At 53.5% G+C, this 14673-nt stretch overlaps 1 protein-coding gene across 3 annotated transcripts in view; it reads left to right on the top strand.

Moving 5' to 3' along the window:
• PIGL (phosphatidylinositol glycan anchor biosynthesis class L) overlaps positions 1–14673 on the top strand; it is a 64117-nt gene that overhangs the window by 28595 nt on the left and 20849 nt on the right. The gene's annotated exons all lie outside the window — the stretch shown is intronic.

Genomic DNA, 14673 nt, shown 5'->3' with positions numbered 1-14673 from the left:
AGGAAAAGCCAGGCCCTTGCCCTCAGGATCTCACGGTCTTGAAGAGAATCCCAGCACAACAGGTGACGAACCCAGGGCAGCGCAGAGCAGGGCGGGTGCGGATCACGACGCGCACACCAGGTGGAGGTCAGGGGGAGTTCAGCAGTTTCTGAAAACTATGGAAAGCTTGGAAGCAATGACTTGATCTGATCTGCATCTTAGAAAGCTCTCTGGCAACACTAGAGAGCAGCGTTGTGAGGGGTGGTCCAGACTTGGCACCGTGGGACCAGTCAGCATAATCAGGTGACACACGAGTCAGAAACACAGCAGTGGCAGAGAAGACAGAGAGAGGGGACGGTGCCAAGTGCTGCTGCAGAGGCAGCATCTCAAGGACTTGGTGACCACCTAGCTGTGAAAGGTAAGAGGGGAGGCCAGAGGGTCTCCCAGGTGTGTACGTGTCACCTCCACTAAGTGACCCGTCTTTCCAGCATCCCTGTCAGACTGGACACCAAAAATGTCACTCTGCCTAAAAAGGGAAAACAAATATTTTTCGAGGGCCTGAATTTTCCCTTTTGCCCTACCGCTAAATGGAGCCGTTGGAAATGTGTTGGGGCGGGGGTGTCAGAGCCACCACGGCCAGGGTTTCTGGGCGAGGGCAGTGTCTCCAGATTGCCCAGCTAGTAAAGAGGCGATGGCCTCCCTCAATGACCTGGGCACTCACGGGGCAGGGAGCAGAGCCCCCGATCAGCAGAGCTTCCAGGGCTTCGGCAGGAAAGGTGCTCATCTAATGTGTTCCCAAGTTGCCCGTCACAGATGGACACCCCAAGCCCTGGCCAGTTGGGAACCAAGGGGATTGCCAGAAAGACAGTGTCAGGGGTCGAGGCTGAAAGTCAGGACAAGGTCAGAAATAGGAGATCAAGAGTGAGGCCAGAGGCGAGGGGTCTGGAATGTGGTATAAGAAACGGGTCACAGGACTTCCCTGGTGGCACAGTGGTTAAGAGTCCACCTGCCAATGCAGGGGACACGGGTTCGAGCCCTGGTCCGGGAAGATCCCACATGCCGCAGAGCAACTAAGCCCACGCACCACAACTACTGAGCCTGTGCTCTAGAGCCCGTGAGCCACAACTACCGAGCCCACGTGCCGCAACTACTGAAGCCTGCGCACCTAGAGCCCGTGCTCTGCAAGAGAAGCCACCGCAATGAGAAGCCCACGCACCGCAAGCCCTTGCGCCACAACTACTGAGCCTGCACTCTAGAGCCCGCGAGCCACAACCACTGAAGCCCATGCACCTAGAGCCCATGCTCCGCAACAAGAGAAGCCACTGCAATGAGAAGCCCGCGCACCACAACAAAGAGTAGCCCCTGCCCGCCGCAACTAGAGAAAGTCCGCGTGCAGCAACGAAGACCCAACACAGCCAGAACTAAATAAATAAATAATATTTAAAAAAAAAAAGAAATGGGTCAGGATGAGCAATTCCGATGTGAGGACGAGGGAAGAGGAGGCCAGGAGTCTCTGCAGGCCTCGTCAGAAAGCTCGCTGCACAGCAGCATTTCACTTTAAACGCATCTTTACAAGCGAAATCTTACATGTTTTAGGTGCTAATTCTGTCCGTGTTTAGGGCCGCCCCGTAAGGCATAAAATGAGGCTTCTTGCATCAAAGGACTGTGCCTTCTCAGTGGAGGCACGGAGTCAAGAGGTCTGCCTGCGAGTTCAGCGGGACCGTTTAGGATGGCCTCAAGCCCCAAGGTACCCTTTAGCACATTTGTGTGTATCTCTAACTTTTCAATTTTCACTCACTTTTCTGTTCATTCCACTGCACTTCCCAACAGAGGATCTTCTATACGTCGTATTAACTTATTCCCATCACAGCTAAATTCAGCCCCCACTGCGCCCCCCTCCCCTCCGTGTTGTCACATCGGACAGGCATGTCTACCAGAGGGGCAGTGACCTCAAAGCACAGGCCAGCCCATCAGCCGTCAGATTATAGCAGTCTGAGGACGGGGCGAACGTACTTGAACTGGACTAGCGTCTGTCTCCAAGGAGGCCTGGTCTAGTGGGTGTGACACCCCAGCAAGTGTCAAGCTAACAGGGGCGTCAGAGTCGGGCAAGTGGCCTGCGGTGATTCTGAGCTGACCTTCTTGTTTGGAGCCAGACCACAGCCAGCATCTAGGACAGGAAACAAGGCACTTGTTTTTATCATGTGACCTCACCAGACCCTCGAGAGGCCCTGACCAAGTGGGCTGGCTCCACTCTTAGTAAAGAAATAGAGGTGAACCAGGGCAGAGTCCAGCACACAGGGCTGGAAACCCCAGCATCGCTGAGGGAAAGACTGGAGCCTGATGCGCACACAGGTGCGGGAATTCACTGCAGGCCCTTTGCAATGGAGTTCAAAATGTGTCTTCACGTTGTTAATTCTAGGTCCCACCTGCTCCTGGGGTGCGACCCACTAAACGGTGCTGCCTGGGCCCATGGTAACCCCACAGGAGAGGAGCTAAGGGTCCCACAACACTGGGGAAAGAGGGCTTGGTACAGAGAGATTAGCCTTTATGCCTAGAGAACGTGGGGTGGTTTTCCACCCACAGTGCTGTGGGGCAGGGTTCGTTAATCTTGAGTGGTGCATGGATCCTTTTTTCCTCGTAACTTAGTTTTCTGTTCATGTTTAGCTCATATGTATTATTTGAGTCCTTTTTAAAAAAGTATCTCAGGAACTTTGGGAATACACATGTGATCTCAGATACGTAAATACAGGCGCTAAAATCACATGACCATATCTGCTTTCTTGTCAGTGAGATAATCACAATTTTTCTAGATTGTTATCTCAGTAAAAATACCTTTTTCTGGGCTTCCCTGGTGGCGCAGTGGTTGAGAGTCCGCCTGCCGATGCAGGGGACATGGGTTCGTGCCCCGGTCCAGGAAGATCCCGCGTGCCACGGAGCGGCTGGGTCCGTGAGCCATGGCCGCTGAGCCTGCGCGTTCGGAGCCTGTGCTCCGCGATGGGAGAGGCCACAACAGTGCAAGGCCCGTGTACCGCAAAAAAAATAATAAAAATACCTTTTTCTAAGAACTCCTGGAGCCCTGAGAATTTGGCCACAGACCAATCTAGGGATTTGTGGGCCTCAGCTGGAAAACTCTGATGTAGAACAATAGTTCATTTTGCACTCATTTTTTAAAAGTATTTACTTCATTAATTTGGCCGTACTGGGTCTTAGTTGTGGCACACATGATCCTCGTTGTGGCAATGTGGGGTCTTTAGTTACGGCATGCAAACTTCTTAGTTGCAGCATGCATGCAGGATCTAGTTATCCAACCAGGGATTCAACCTGGGCTCCCTGCATTGGGAGCGTGGAGTCTAACCCACCGGACCACCAGGGAAGTCCCTGAACCCATTTTTTGACAAGGTAGATTTTGACACTTTTTTTTTTTGAGACATGTTTTGGCTTTTTTTTTTGAATTCTTTTATTTATTTATTTTTAGTTATCATTTATTTATTTTTGCCTGCATTGGGTCTTCGTTGCGGCGCGCGGGCTTTCTCTAGTTGCGGCGAGCGGGGGCTGCTCTTCGTTGCGGCGCGCGGGCTTTCTCTAGTTGCGGCGCGCGGGGGCTGCTCTTCGTTGCGGCGCGCGGGCTTCTCGTTGCAATGGCTTCTTGCACAGCAAGGGCTCTAGGCGCACGGGCTTCAGTAGTTGTGGCCCCCGTGGTCACCGTGGCGGGTGCCGGGGTCCTCTCAGCTTCCCCCTGCTTCTGCTCGGCCCTCCAGCCGTGTCTCCATTTAGTCTCCATCTTTCTACCCCACCGTCTGCATCCAGGGTTCTGCAGAGACGTCCCCTCGCTGACACCCTCCCAAAATGTAGGTCGAATCCACAGAAACCTTTGAAGGCCCCCTGCTGGGCCGATGACAGTCAGGTCACGTGAGCGTGGCTCTTCTCCCTCACATTTGTGATCTAATCACGTGGGCCGCGGACCACACTTCTCTGTGGCCTGACACCCCATCGCCCATTTCCTTCCTTGGCATCAGATTCCCTTCCAATCAGGAATCCGGTCAGGAGCTCACCTTTGTTGGACCCCGATCACAGGACAGGCTCTGTTCTAAGTGTCCGTCAGGTATTATCTCATTTCATCCTCACAGCAGCCGACGGAGCGGGAACCGTTACCCCTGCGCAAGCCTGTAGCTCTGCTCCCTGCGTGGTACGTCCATCCCCTGCAGCCACACGTTGCCCAGGATTTACCTCCGTCTCTCCTTTTGCCCTCACCAGGCAGCTTTCCTCTCTACCAAGTGAGCTGACTTGTTTGCCGCATCCTCAGACATCCTCAGGGCTATACAGACCCTTCCGCAGACTCCGGGTCCGACTCCGGGTCCTGCAGGCCTCCCTTCTCACTTCCTCCCAAACTTCTTGAAGCTCTTGGTGCCGCTCTCTCATGACCCACTGACCCCGTCCTTCTGCACTGCCTGCCCCTCTTCATGGGCACTGCTTCCAGGGCCAGCCGTGATCTCCCAAGGGGTGAAATGCAGCGGCCTTTTCTTCCTGAAGCCCTGCGCAGCGCTGGTCCCGTCGACAGCTCTGCGCTGTCTTTGTGCCACCAGACCCGATCCTCTTCCCCCATCCCGACTCAAGAGCTCGCCAAGCAACTGTTCTGGTTCTTGCTCCCTTGAGGCTATTCCCGGAGAGTTTCTCCATGGCTACAGTTTCTTCATGAGAATTATTTTTTTTAACGTGCTGTTGCAATTTTGATGATCTTAAAACGAACCCAAAAAAGTAAGCACCATTTGGATGAGCTCTCTATAGTTGGGTACCACCAGTTTCAGTGCCCATCCTGGACCGTCACACCAAGTGATGACTAAATAAAGTGATGGCATCTGACTGTAAGGAAGGCGCTGTTTCTAAACGTGGAGCCCTCGTGTGTGATGCTGGAATCACCTGCGATGTTGTGTTCTTCCTTGTTCATGATGGTGGGAACCACCCAATCAGTTGCTAAATATGGCAAAGTCTCCTTCCGTGAGACCTCCTGGCGCCTTGCTCTCTCGTTTCGCACGGCCACGTCTTTGAACTGGAACTTGCCGACGCCTAGCTATGCTCCACGCCCCCAGTGCGTCCCTCACTGTTCCCAGGTTGATTTCCTAAAGCAAACCTGATCTGCCCACTGCCCTGCAGGAACCGCCCCGTGCTCCTCCCTGTACGACAGTCTCTATACAGGGACGGGTGCCCCCTGCCCAGCGAAACTACACTTGTGGTCTCAGCCACAGCCCCGTACTCAGCCTGCACACCGTGGCTCTGCTCTCCTCCTCTCACTGGACGTGTGGCCCCTGCCGGGAGGCCTGTTCCTCCCAACCCAGCACAGACGCCTCCACCTCCACAGGAGCCTTTTTTATCCACACTGTGCAACCTTAAATTTTCCTCTCTGATCCCCCGTAGCAACGTGTCTGGCTGTTTCTGACAGCGCCGTTTGTCCTGGATTTTGCTATTTGAGCACTGGTCTGATCCTCCTGCACCCACAGTGCCTTGCAGCCCAGTGGAACCTACAAGTTAAGGCTCCCTTTCATCCTAAGCTGCCCTGGCTCCCTGGTTCAGCCCTCCTACCCCACCCCTTGGGACTCCAGGGTGTCCTGGTGAGCAGGCCAAGTGGCCGGGGGGACTCCACACCCCACCCTCTGGCTTTATGTCTGTATTTTTGTTTAGTTTAGTTTTGTTTTTTACATGTCTGCTCTTGTTTCTTGGCATGTGACAGTGTCTCGGGTGCTTGCCAAAATCAGGGATGAACCCCTTCTCTGACATAACCCTAAATTTGGCTTTTTTAGAAAAAGGAATGAGGCAGACATTTCAGGCACCAGAAGACTGAGAGACCCATCGAAAGTTTAGGCTACGGCCCTTCCTCTCTGTTCTGAGAACATTATTACACAGCCTCTGCTCAGGGGAGCCCTTGTGTGTCTGGTGGGAAGAGGGGAGGAGTCCGGACACAGGCCTAGGCCTCTCCAGCAGAACCCGGTGACCTCTGAAGGGAGTTCAGTGAGCAGGTTCTGTTTTTCGGTTGCCACTAAGACAGCTAATAAATCAGCAATTTTTGGAAAAGAATTTCTCACCTTGCAAGCTTTGCACACTTTGTTGTGATACTAACATAAAACGCATCTTTCAGAGAAAGGAGAGCTACAGGTATACCTAACAGTCATGATTAGCTTTTTGTCCTTGAGAAAGGAAAATCCATTGTACCGTTAGGGTGGGGAGCCTATGTGGACGAGGGTCTCCTGGGACATCTGGTCGTTGTCTGGGCTCTTAAACTGCTTAAGGAGGGGCCCCTGTCGGAGTGGACACTTCACATACACAGGCTGGTCTATTTCACTTCTGTCTCTCTCTCTCTCTCTCCTTCCCTTTCTCCCCCTCCTCTTCCCCTGGTTTCTATTCCTCTCTACTCCTCTTCGGCTGGTCCCTGGCGAACAAGGGACGCCCCGCAGCAGCCCGCCCGCTTCCCAAGGTCCCCGCACCGGCCCCAGCCCGGCGGGTCCCCCGGGGTCTCGGGCTCACCGAGCGTCCCCGGACCCGCGTTGGCCTGGGCACGGCTCCTGCAGCCCGAGGCCCGGCGCCTGGGCCCAGGTGATCTGCCAGCACTCCGCCCAACCGCCTCGGGTTAGCGCTGAACTCAGATGACCTTTGCCCGCCTGAATGACAGAGGAAGCCCCGGGGTTTAGAAATGTACCGGAGGGAGGCTGGGGAGGAGGCGGGCAGAGGAGCCACAGGACCAAATAAGGGCGTGCGCGGCGCCGGCGGGGCGGGGCGCGGTGATCAGCCCCCGGCCCGTGTCCCACGCCGGGGTCCCCACCGGCTAGCCCTTCTCCCAGGGGGACGGAGGGAGGGGGTAGGAGGAGGGCCCACCGCCCCCTTCACCCCTCCCGGGACGATGCCCCCATTGGGCCCGGGCAAGTCACTAGAAAGAGCAGAGCAGGTCGGAGTCCGAGGCTGCTCCGCCGGCAGGAAAACAAACTTTATTCTATGACCCTCACAGGCCGAGCGCGAAGGTCTAGGGCAGGGCTAGGTTTGGGGCATTTTCCAGCGGAATTAACACAGCGTTTGCTAACTGCACTCCGGGGAGGGCCGCTTCCTCGGCTGTGTCGGGTCGCGACCCGCCCGCTCGGGGTCGCAGGGCCGCGTCCTCACGAGGTGCTCCCCGCGCTTCTGCGGCCCCCGCCGGCCCGCAAGCCCTCCTCCCCCCGCAGCAGCCGAGCCCCTTCCCCCCCCTCCCCGGGTCTTGCACCCGCGTTGGCGCCCGCGCTTGGCGCCGACTGCATACGCAGCCCTCATGGGTAAACGTGCAGCGACCCTCCCTCTGGGAGCCCCGCCCTGCCGTGCCGTGCGCGGTGCGTGCCGGCACCACCCACGACGCCTCCCCGCGGCCAGGAGGCCGACTGCCCGTCGCCCGGGCCAGCCCTGCCCCTGCGCGGAGTTTGCCACGCGTGCTCAGCCCTAAAGTACCGGAGAGCTGACCACCCCGCCCCCCGCCCCCGGAGATCAGTACCTGCCTCTTTCTCCTCCCGGACAGATGCACGATTCTGAGATGCCTGCCTTCTGCGCAGTCCTGCAGCCCGCGGGCCCCCGCAGCCAGCCCGCACCTCAGCACCGCCTCCCCTCCCCGTGCGGCTTCCCTCCTGCTCCTGGGTCACACCTCCCAATAGGCCTTCGTCCCGGCCCTGCTTTCTGGGGACCCCAGGCCAGGATACCTGGACATTTGAACACACCCAGAGCCCTTTATTTGGAAGTTCTCTCACAGGCTGTTTTCAAAATTCAATTCCTCTACGTAGATTTCCTCTTTCATATGAGTCTCATTCTTAAGTCAGGAGCAAAATTAAAGTTTACTAACTGGAGTTCTCTTTTTTGGTTTTGCTTTAACATTCCTTTCCTTGGGTGTATCTAAGTTTCTTTGCTTTTACTTTGAACATGCCCTAAAATTCTGTGTTATCTTTAGCATTTTTCATAAACCACAATTCAGGAAGTTAGAGAAATTGCTCCCTGGTGGCAGAACAACAGAACTGCCGGCCTCTTTCCCCCGGTAATTGCAGTGAAAGTGGTGTCTCTGCCTGATCGGACTTCGACTTTTAGGCTGATTATTTCCTTAGAGTCAATTTCTAGAAAGATAAGGTCAAAGAGCACGAATAATCGCACCGTAGCCAAACTGCCCTCGCACACAGGTGCAGCCTTAAGCTCGTGGGGGGTGGGGGGGTGGGGAACAGCCACGCCCTTTCCTGTGAGCCCTCCTCCACACCACTTCCTGCTTTCATTTTGCATTTGTTTTGACTCTTTCTGAGAATCAAAAGAATATATGCTGGCAGCTTGCATGTCTTGCTTTGTAAAATGCCTGTTTTCTTCAAACAGCCTTTCCTAGGCCTTTTTAATGTTTTAAGTAGTCTCCAGGCTTCCTCTGTAAACGACCTCGGAAATTCCACCCCCATTCCTGGTTCTCCACCGATGGCTTCTTTATCAGGAAACATCGCCTGATTGACTAGAGATTTAGAGTGAAGAGGGGAGGGACCGCGGGCCTCTTGATGGTGACTTGCCTGACATTTCAGAACCCCTTCAGCTTGACCATTTCTGGGCTGAAGGGCTCTGGAAAGAGAAGCGTCGGGTAAGGGCGCCCGGTGCAACCCCTGCTTGCCCTTGTCCTCAGGTCTTCAGAGGTGTCACCTCTGCTCTACTTGGCCAAACCTGGCCAGAAACTCGTTTTCAGCCCACCATATCCTCTGTCTCAGCCAGAAAGGGTTACTCAGCTTTACATCTTAGCAGAGCTACCCAGGCATAGATCAGCGTCTGAGGCATTTCCATACTCTTTTCATTAAAATTGCAATAAAAGCCAAGAAGGAGCTTGCTAATAATTAAAGGAAGTTTCTAGGACCTCTCAGTAGTTCGCCGTAGGCCTGCTCAGGTCTGGGTTCGGGGAGAGGAACGAGCAGCTGCAGAATACCTGTCAGCTGCTGAAGCACACGCATCACCTTTGCCTCAGGTAGGAGGGCGAGTCCAGACGTTCCTTAAATATGAAGCCTGACTACTCTCAGGGCTTGACCTCTGCTTTCCTATTGGCTTTGAATTACATCCACGTGATTTCCCAGGAGAGGGGTTGGTTAACAAGATGAAATTGGGGTCCTGACAACACACGTGTTCCCTTACAGCCCCACTCAGCCAGCCATGGTGCCTACTCCACGTGTAACTCATTCCCTTCCAACCCGCTCTCTCTAGCTGTCAAAGAATGTAAATGAACTGGCCTTTTCAGGGAGCTCTCAGGGATAAGGAAGTAGGTACAAAACACCTGAGTTGTTTAGAAAGAATGGAGCTCTTGATAAGAGTTGTCCCTGTTAGTCCTTCCTTCCAGCCTGTGAAGTGCACGGCTCTCTCTCTGTGATGGTGTTCCTTGTGAGTTAACATGCTTTCCACCTCCTCCTCTTTATTTTTTAAATTTTTTATACTGTTTCATTTGTTTATTTATTTTTGGCCATGCCACACGGCATGTGGGATCTTGGTTCCCCAACCAGGGGTTGAACCCTGCAGAGGAGGCACGGAGTCTTAACCACTGGACCGCCAGGGAAGTCCCTTCACCTCCTCCTCTTAACACGGCTCCTCAGAGGGAGATCTACCCAGGTTCTCCTCACTTCACCTTTGACCCCGAAGGTACATCTCTATGATTTTATCCAAGGAAATACTGAGAGATGCATACAAACAGTTATGTATTAGGATGCTAGTTACCACCATAGTTCAATAATAAAAATTGGAAACAACCTAAATAATCAGTAAAACGGAGGCTTTACAAAATTCTGGCATATATAAATCAGGATCTGGTTATGCAGCAAATCACAGAAAACCCACAATAACTACAATAACTGTGATAGGAGTTGCACCGTCTGGGCCTGGCGTGAAGGGCCAGGGCTCCTTCTCTGTGGTGACTCCGCCGTGTCTGGCTTTCATACCTAAGGCTACTTCACGCACCAAGACGGCTGCTTCAACTCCAGTCACCCCCCACCCCCCACCCCACCCCCGCCAACTCCGGGCCAGCGAGAAGCAGGACAGCACAAAGGAACACAGGGCAAAGGCCATTCACCAGCCCTCCCTTAAGGAGGGGTCCAACGGCTGACTCACACTTGTGTTTACACCTCTGCCGGCATGTTTATCTAAGGCGGGATTGTTAATCCATCAGAGAAGAAAGGAACTATTGCAGAAGCTATTACTTGGACCCAAGCCTTGAGTTGATTAGGGTTGAACTTTAGGAAGAAGACAACTCACGTCGTTGGTCTCAAAGGAGTCACTTTTTCTACATTTCTCTGTTTGAAGTTTCCCACTATCAAATTTTATATTTTCCTGCCTTGAGGGGAAGTGGTCCCATTGGGATGCCTTTTGCTCCCCTCTGCAATTCATATATATATATTTTTATATATATATTTTTTTTTCTTTTTTTTTTTGTCCCTAATCTGTTTTATAAAATTGCTATCTTCCAAAGCTCTTACTTGTATGTTCCAACCCCCAAAGGCGGGCAGGTACACCTGCCTTTGGCTCAGCCACTATTAAGCTCCCCAGCGCGTCGGTGCCTGGCACACAGCGGAGCTCGTTTATTGCTGTTGCTTATTTACATAAACTGGGTTGACTTGAATTGTGCAAAGTACCACGTGAGACATAGGTGAGACACAGGTCTGTTCTCCTACTTGGCTACAGGTAGAGAGACACACAAAACAACGGAAATTAGCAGAATGTTGCACTAATTAGGTGCGAAGTGGGGCCGTCCAAGCCATAGCTGGTAGACAAGTTCAGTAAGGTTCCTAAATGCAAGGAATTTCGTAGTAAAGAATTTGGCCAAGTCCAAAAAGAGGTCTGGCCTTTGCGCTTGGCCTCTGGGGAGTAACCTCTGGCACACCTGATGGCAGTGCCTTTGTTTGCGGAGGGGGTGGCATCACATCGGAGATTCGGGTGGGGCTGTGGGTCACCTGGAGGCTGAGATCAACCACCTGGGCTGCCGGCCAGCAACCAATGAATCCTAAGTGATGGAGCCCCGATAAGAACTCTGACCACAAAGCTCGCGTGAGCGCCCCCGGTTGGCGGCGATGCTCCGTGTGTACCGTGACACGTCAGTGCTGGGAGAATAGCGCCCAGACTCCACAGGCAGAGGACAACAGACCATCCGCCTTTAGAATGCCCCCGGACGCTGCCCTATGTGTCTCTTCCTTTTCTGATTTTACTCTGTATCCTTTCCCGGTGAAAACCTGTTAACTGTGCACATCACAGCTGTCGGTGAGTTCTGCGAGTCCTTCCAGGGAATTATCACCCCGAGGGTGGCCGGGGGAACCCCTGGACTTGCAGTTATTTTCAGAAGTGAGGGCCCCAAACTCCATCCAGAAGGGTCCGTGGAGGAGGCTCCACAGGATGTGTGAGATTTGGCTGGGTAGAAAGAAGAGCAGAGAGGAATCCCAAGTTATCAGAGGCCGGAGGCCACACGAAGCGAGGACTCCAGGGACAGGGAAGCAGAAGGCTGTTTTCCTCACTTTGATGATTTCACCTCTCCGGGATGACGTCACGTTCCAGTCCCACCACAGACACACTTAGAGCAAGATAGCGTGAGACTTTGGGGAGACAATCTCTACATGCTCAGCCCTCATCAGAGCCACAGATCGGCAGCCACTGGGGGACACTAGTCCAAAATCAATCTCAGTTATTCCTCGTGATGACAAGTAATCCCTCTGTCTCTTGGGAAATAGGAAAACATTACAAAATAATAAGGGGAAGACAACATTTAACGCGTGCCTACTCTGTGCCAGGCACTATTCCAGTGCAAAATACCCAGTAATGAACAAACCTCCCTCAGAAGCTTCTTGCAACATAAAGTCCTAGAAGTCAGGGCTCTCAGGAGGTGTGGCCCAGGTTCTCCCAGCTTTCCTGATGACACAGCGCGTGCCCCAGTCACCTGGTGAGCAGGGAGCTGGAACTCGGGTGTTCTGTGGTCCGTCCTGGCATCACATTGCCTCCTGGTGACACTGGCCCACTCTGAGCGTGGGCGGGGCTCCATCCCTGAGCTGCGGGGGCTGAAGCTGCCCGTCAACCGCTGCCACGCCTCCCTTCCCTGAGACTGGAATCCTGCTTCGTGGCAGTGGCCTCCACACCGGAGCAGCTAGTGGGCGACAGCATTCCCAGAGGGGTGGACAACGGCGACAGGCAGGTGGCCGGACTGCTGCTGCCCTTCGAAGGCTTAGGGTCAAGACAGGGACGCAGGGACTTCCCTGGCGGCCCGGTGGCCAAGACTCCGCGCTCCCAATGCAGGGGACGCAGGTTCGATCCCTGGTCGGGAAACTAGGTCCCACGTGACGCAACTAAGACCCGGTGCAGCCAAATAAATAAATAAATAAATATTTTTTAAAAAACAAACAAACTGGGATGCAGTTGAAAGCAGACGTGCACTGGGGCCCTGCCGGGAGCACTACCAAACACCTTATGCCTTTGCTCAGGACCAGTGGACACCACACTTTCCAGGCTCCCTTGCCAGTCACCTGGCTTCTCAATAGGTTTGACAATAGGTGGCTGTGACGGGAGACTGAAGGCAGAGGAGGGGAAAACCAGGGCCTTTCCTGCTCCCTCCACCTTGGGCAGCACCTCCGTCAGCAGCTAAATGTTCTCCGTGACTCCAGCCACTGCCCTTGTAGTTCCCACCATCACCCCGTCTCTAGACTCTGATGTCCCACCCTAGAGGTGACAGTGGCTTCTCCAGTCTCTGATCGTCTCCTTGTCCCCTGCTGGGACTCTCCGCTCTTCCCATCAATGGGGTAAGCAATTCTCTGTATTAAATTCCCTCTGAAATCCCTGGTGGCCCTGACTGTTCGATGGCTAACGTAGCACCTGGTCATCGGGGAACTTACAATAGGTTAGAGAATCAAGAATTAAATATATGCAAAATGCTAGTAAAATAAAATGTAGAAATTCTGTACATATGCTAAAAATGACTAAATTGTACATTTTAAATGGGTAGGTTTTATAGTATGTAAATTATGCCTCAATAAAGTTGTTTTAAAATATCCAGGAAAAGACGAAGTAAAATGGAGGGTGAGTAGATGAGACAAGCGATCCCCACACAGCTCTTATCACAGCCCCCTGACAAAAAGAAACAAAATCTGAGTACGCGCTGCCAGTGTTTGTGGGCTTCCTTAAATTGTATACGTGTCAAACTCTGTTAACGTATGTTACCTTATAAAATAGCTACAAGATAGACATTTAAACAGAGAGAGAAACGTAACTAGAAATTCTGGCGATGTCTTGCTTAACCTCAGTGGATCATCTCACACATCTCCTGGGATGCCTACACCCCACTGTGAACCCAGAGACCGCTGATGCAGGCAGTCAGCACAGAGATCTCTGCAAGGGACTTCCAGAGCAAGGAAAAACGGGGGGACCCCTTCCTTTCTGAAGGGGCCTAGATTAGGCTAATGCCTCAATAACAGCCACCACTTTATGACCCTCTTCTGACATTTACACATCGCTTTACAGTTTTAGAATGTAAAGTTTCTCACATAGGTTATCTCACTTACTCGCCCAAGTCAAGAGAAGAGGGTCAAATAGGAGACAGACTGGGGAGATCTCGAATGCCTGACCAAGAGGAGTTTGGACTAGATCCCAAGAGCAGTGCTGCCACATCAGATGTATCGGGTTACAGAGGGGGGCGGGTGTCGACAGTCCAGAGTCCCCCAAATAGCTGACTTCCTCTTTCAGGGTAGAGGCCCTGAGAGAACCTCAGGGAGCAATACTTATTCCCGTGGGCCTGGCTCTGAGGGAGGTGCCCAGAAGGCGGCAGCGAGCTCCCCACTCGGGGGCTCCCCTTTCAGCACTTCAGGCCCGAGAACTAGGCTTAGCCAACAGCCATCCTACCCTTCCACTCACACTGCTTTTCCATCCACGTGACTATTATTGGTAAATCCAGTTTCCAAAAGGACGCCTTGGTACCTTTACGTGGGCCTCCCAGCCAGGGGCGGGTGTGCAGCTGTCTCACTCCAGGGTACCTTCCTGTCTCTCTTGCTCTTGAGCTCAGCAGGCCATGTTCTCCATCCCATATTCAGCTCCCTCCCAGGGGACAAGGCAGCACTTTGTCCTGGTCCCTCCCTCTCCCTTTCTCCCTGTCCCGTCCCCCAGCTGAGCTGTCTGTCCTGTCGTGGCTGGCAGGACAGTGCTCTGAAAAGCCTGAAGCCAGCTCTGCAGGGGGCTCCCCAGGGTGTGGAAGAGGTAGCCAAGGAAGCACAAGAAGTAGCTGTGTTATCTAGTGCTGAGGTTCATGTCCTTTTCCTACTGAAAAACCTTCAGCGACTCTCCTTTGACCAAAGTCCTAAGTGGGTCCCTTAACGGCCCTTGTCCACGGAGAGGTGACAGCCACCTGCCAGGTGGGGAGCGGAGAGGCCCATGTCCTCCCAGTAGCGGGTGAGTGTTGCCGGGACCTGAGCCGGCAGAGATGGCCATCTGTGTATAAGACTGAATAATATCTTCAAACAGAAGGCAGACCACGGCCTTGGCCTCAGCTCAGCAGGTGGCAGGGGGAGGGAGCAGTAAGGCCTGGAGTCACCTGCAGAGGCCTCTGCCCCTGAGGGTGCCCGGCGGGATGGGGCTGCGGTGCTCCCCAGGGCTGAGACCTCTCTGCTCTACAGTCAGCAAACCTGGGTCAAATCTATCCCTCACGACCTTGCAACAAACAGGCTACAT

Source organism: Orcinus orca, chromosome 19 (assembly GCF_937001465.1).
Source record: "Orcinus orca chromosome 19, mOrcOrc1.1, whole genome shotgun sequence".
Lineage (NCBI taxonomy): Eukaryota > Metazoa > Chordata > Mammalia > Artiodactyla > Delphinidae > Orcinus > Orcinus orca.
Note: the sequence above shows the minus strand (reverse complement) of the source record. Positions and strands in the feature narration are given on the sequence as shown.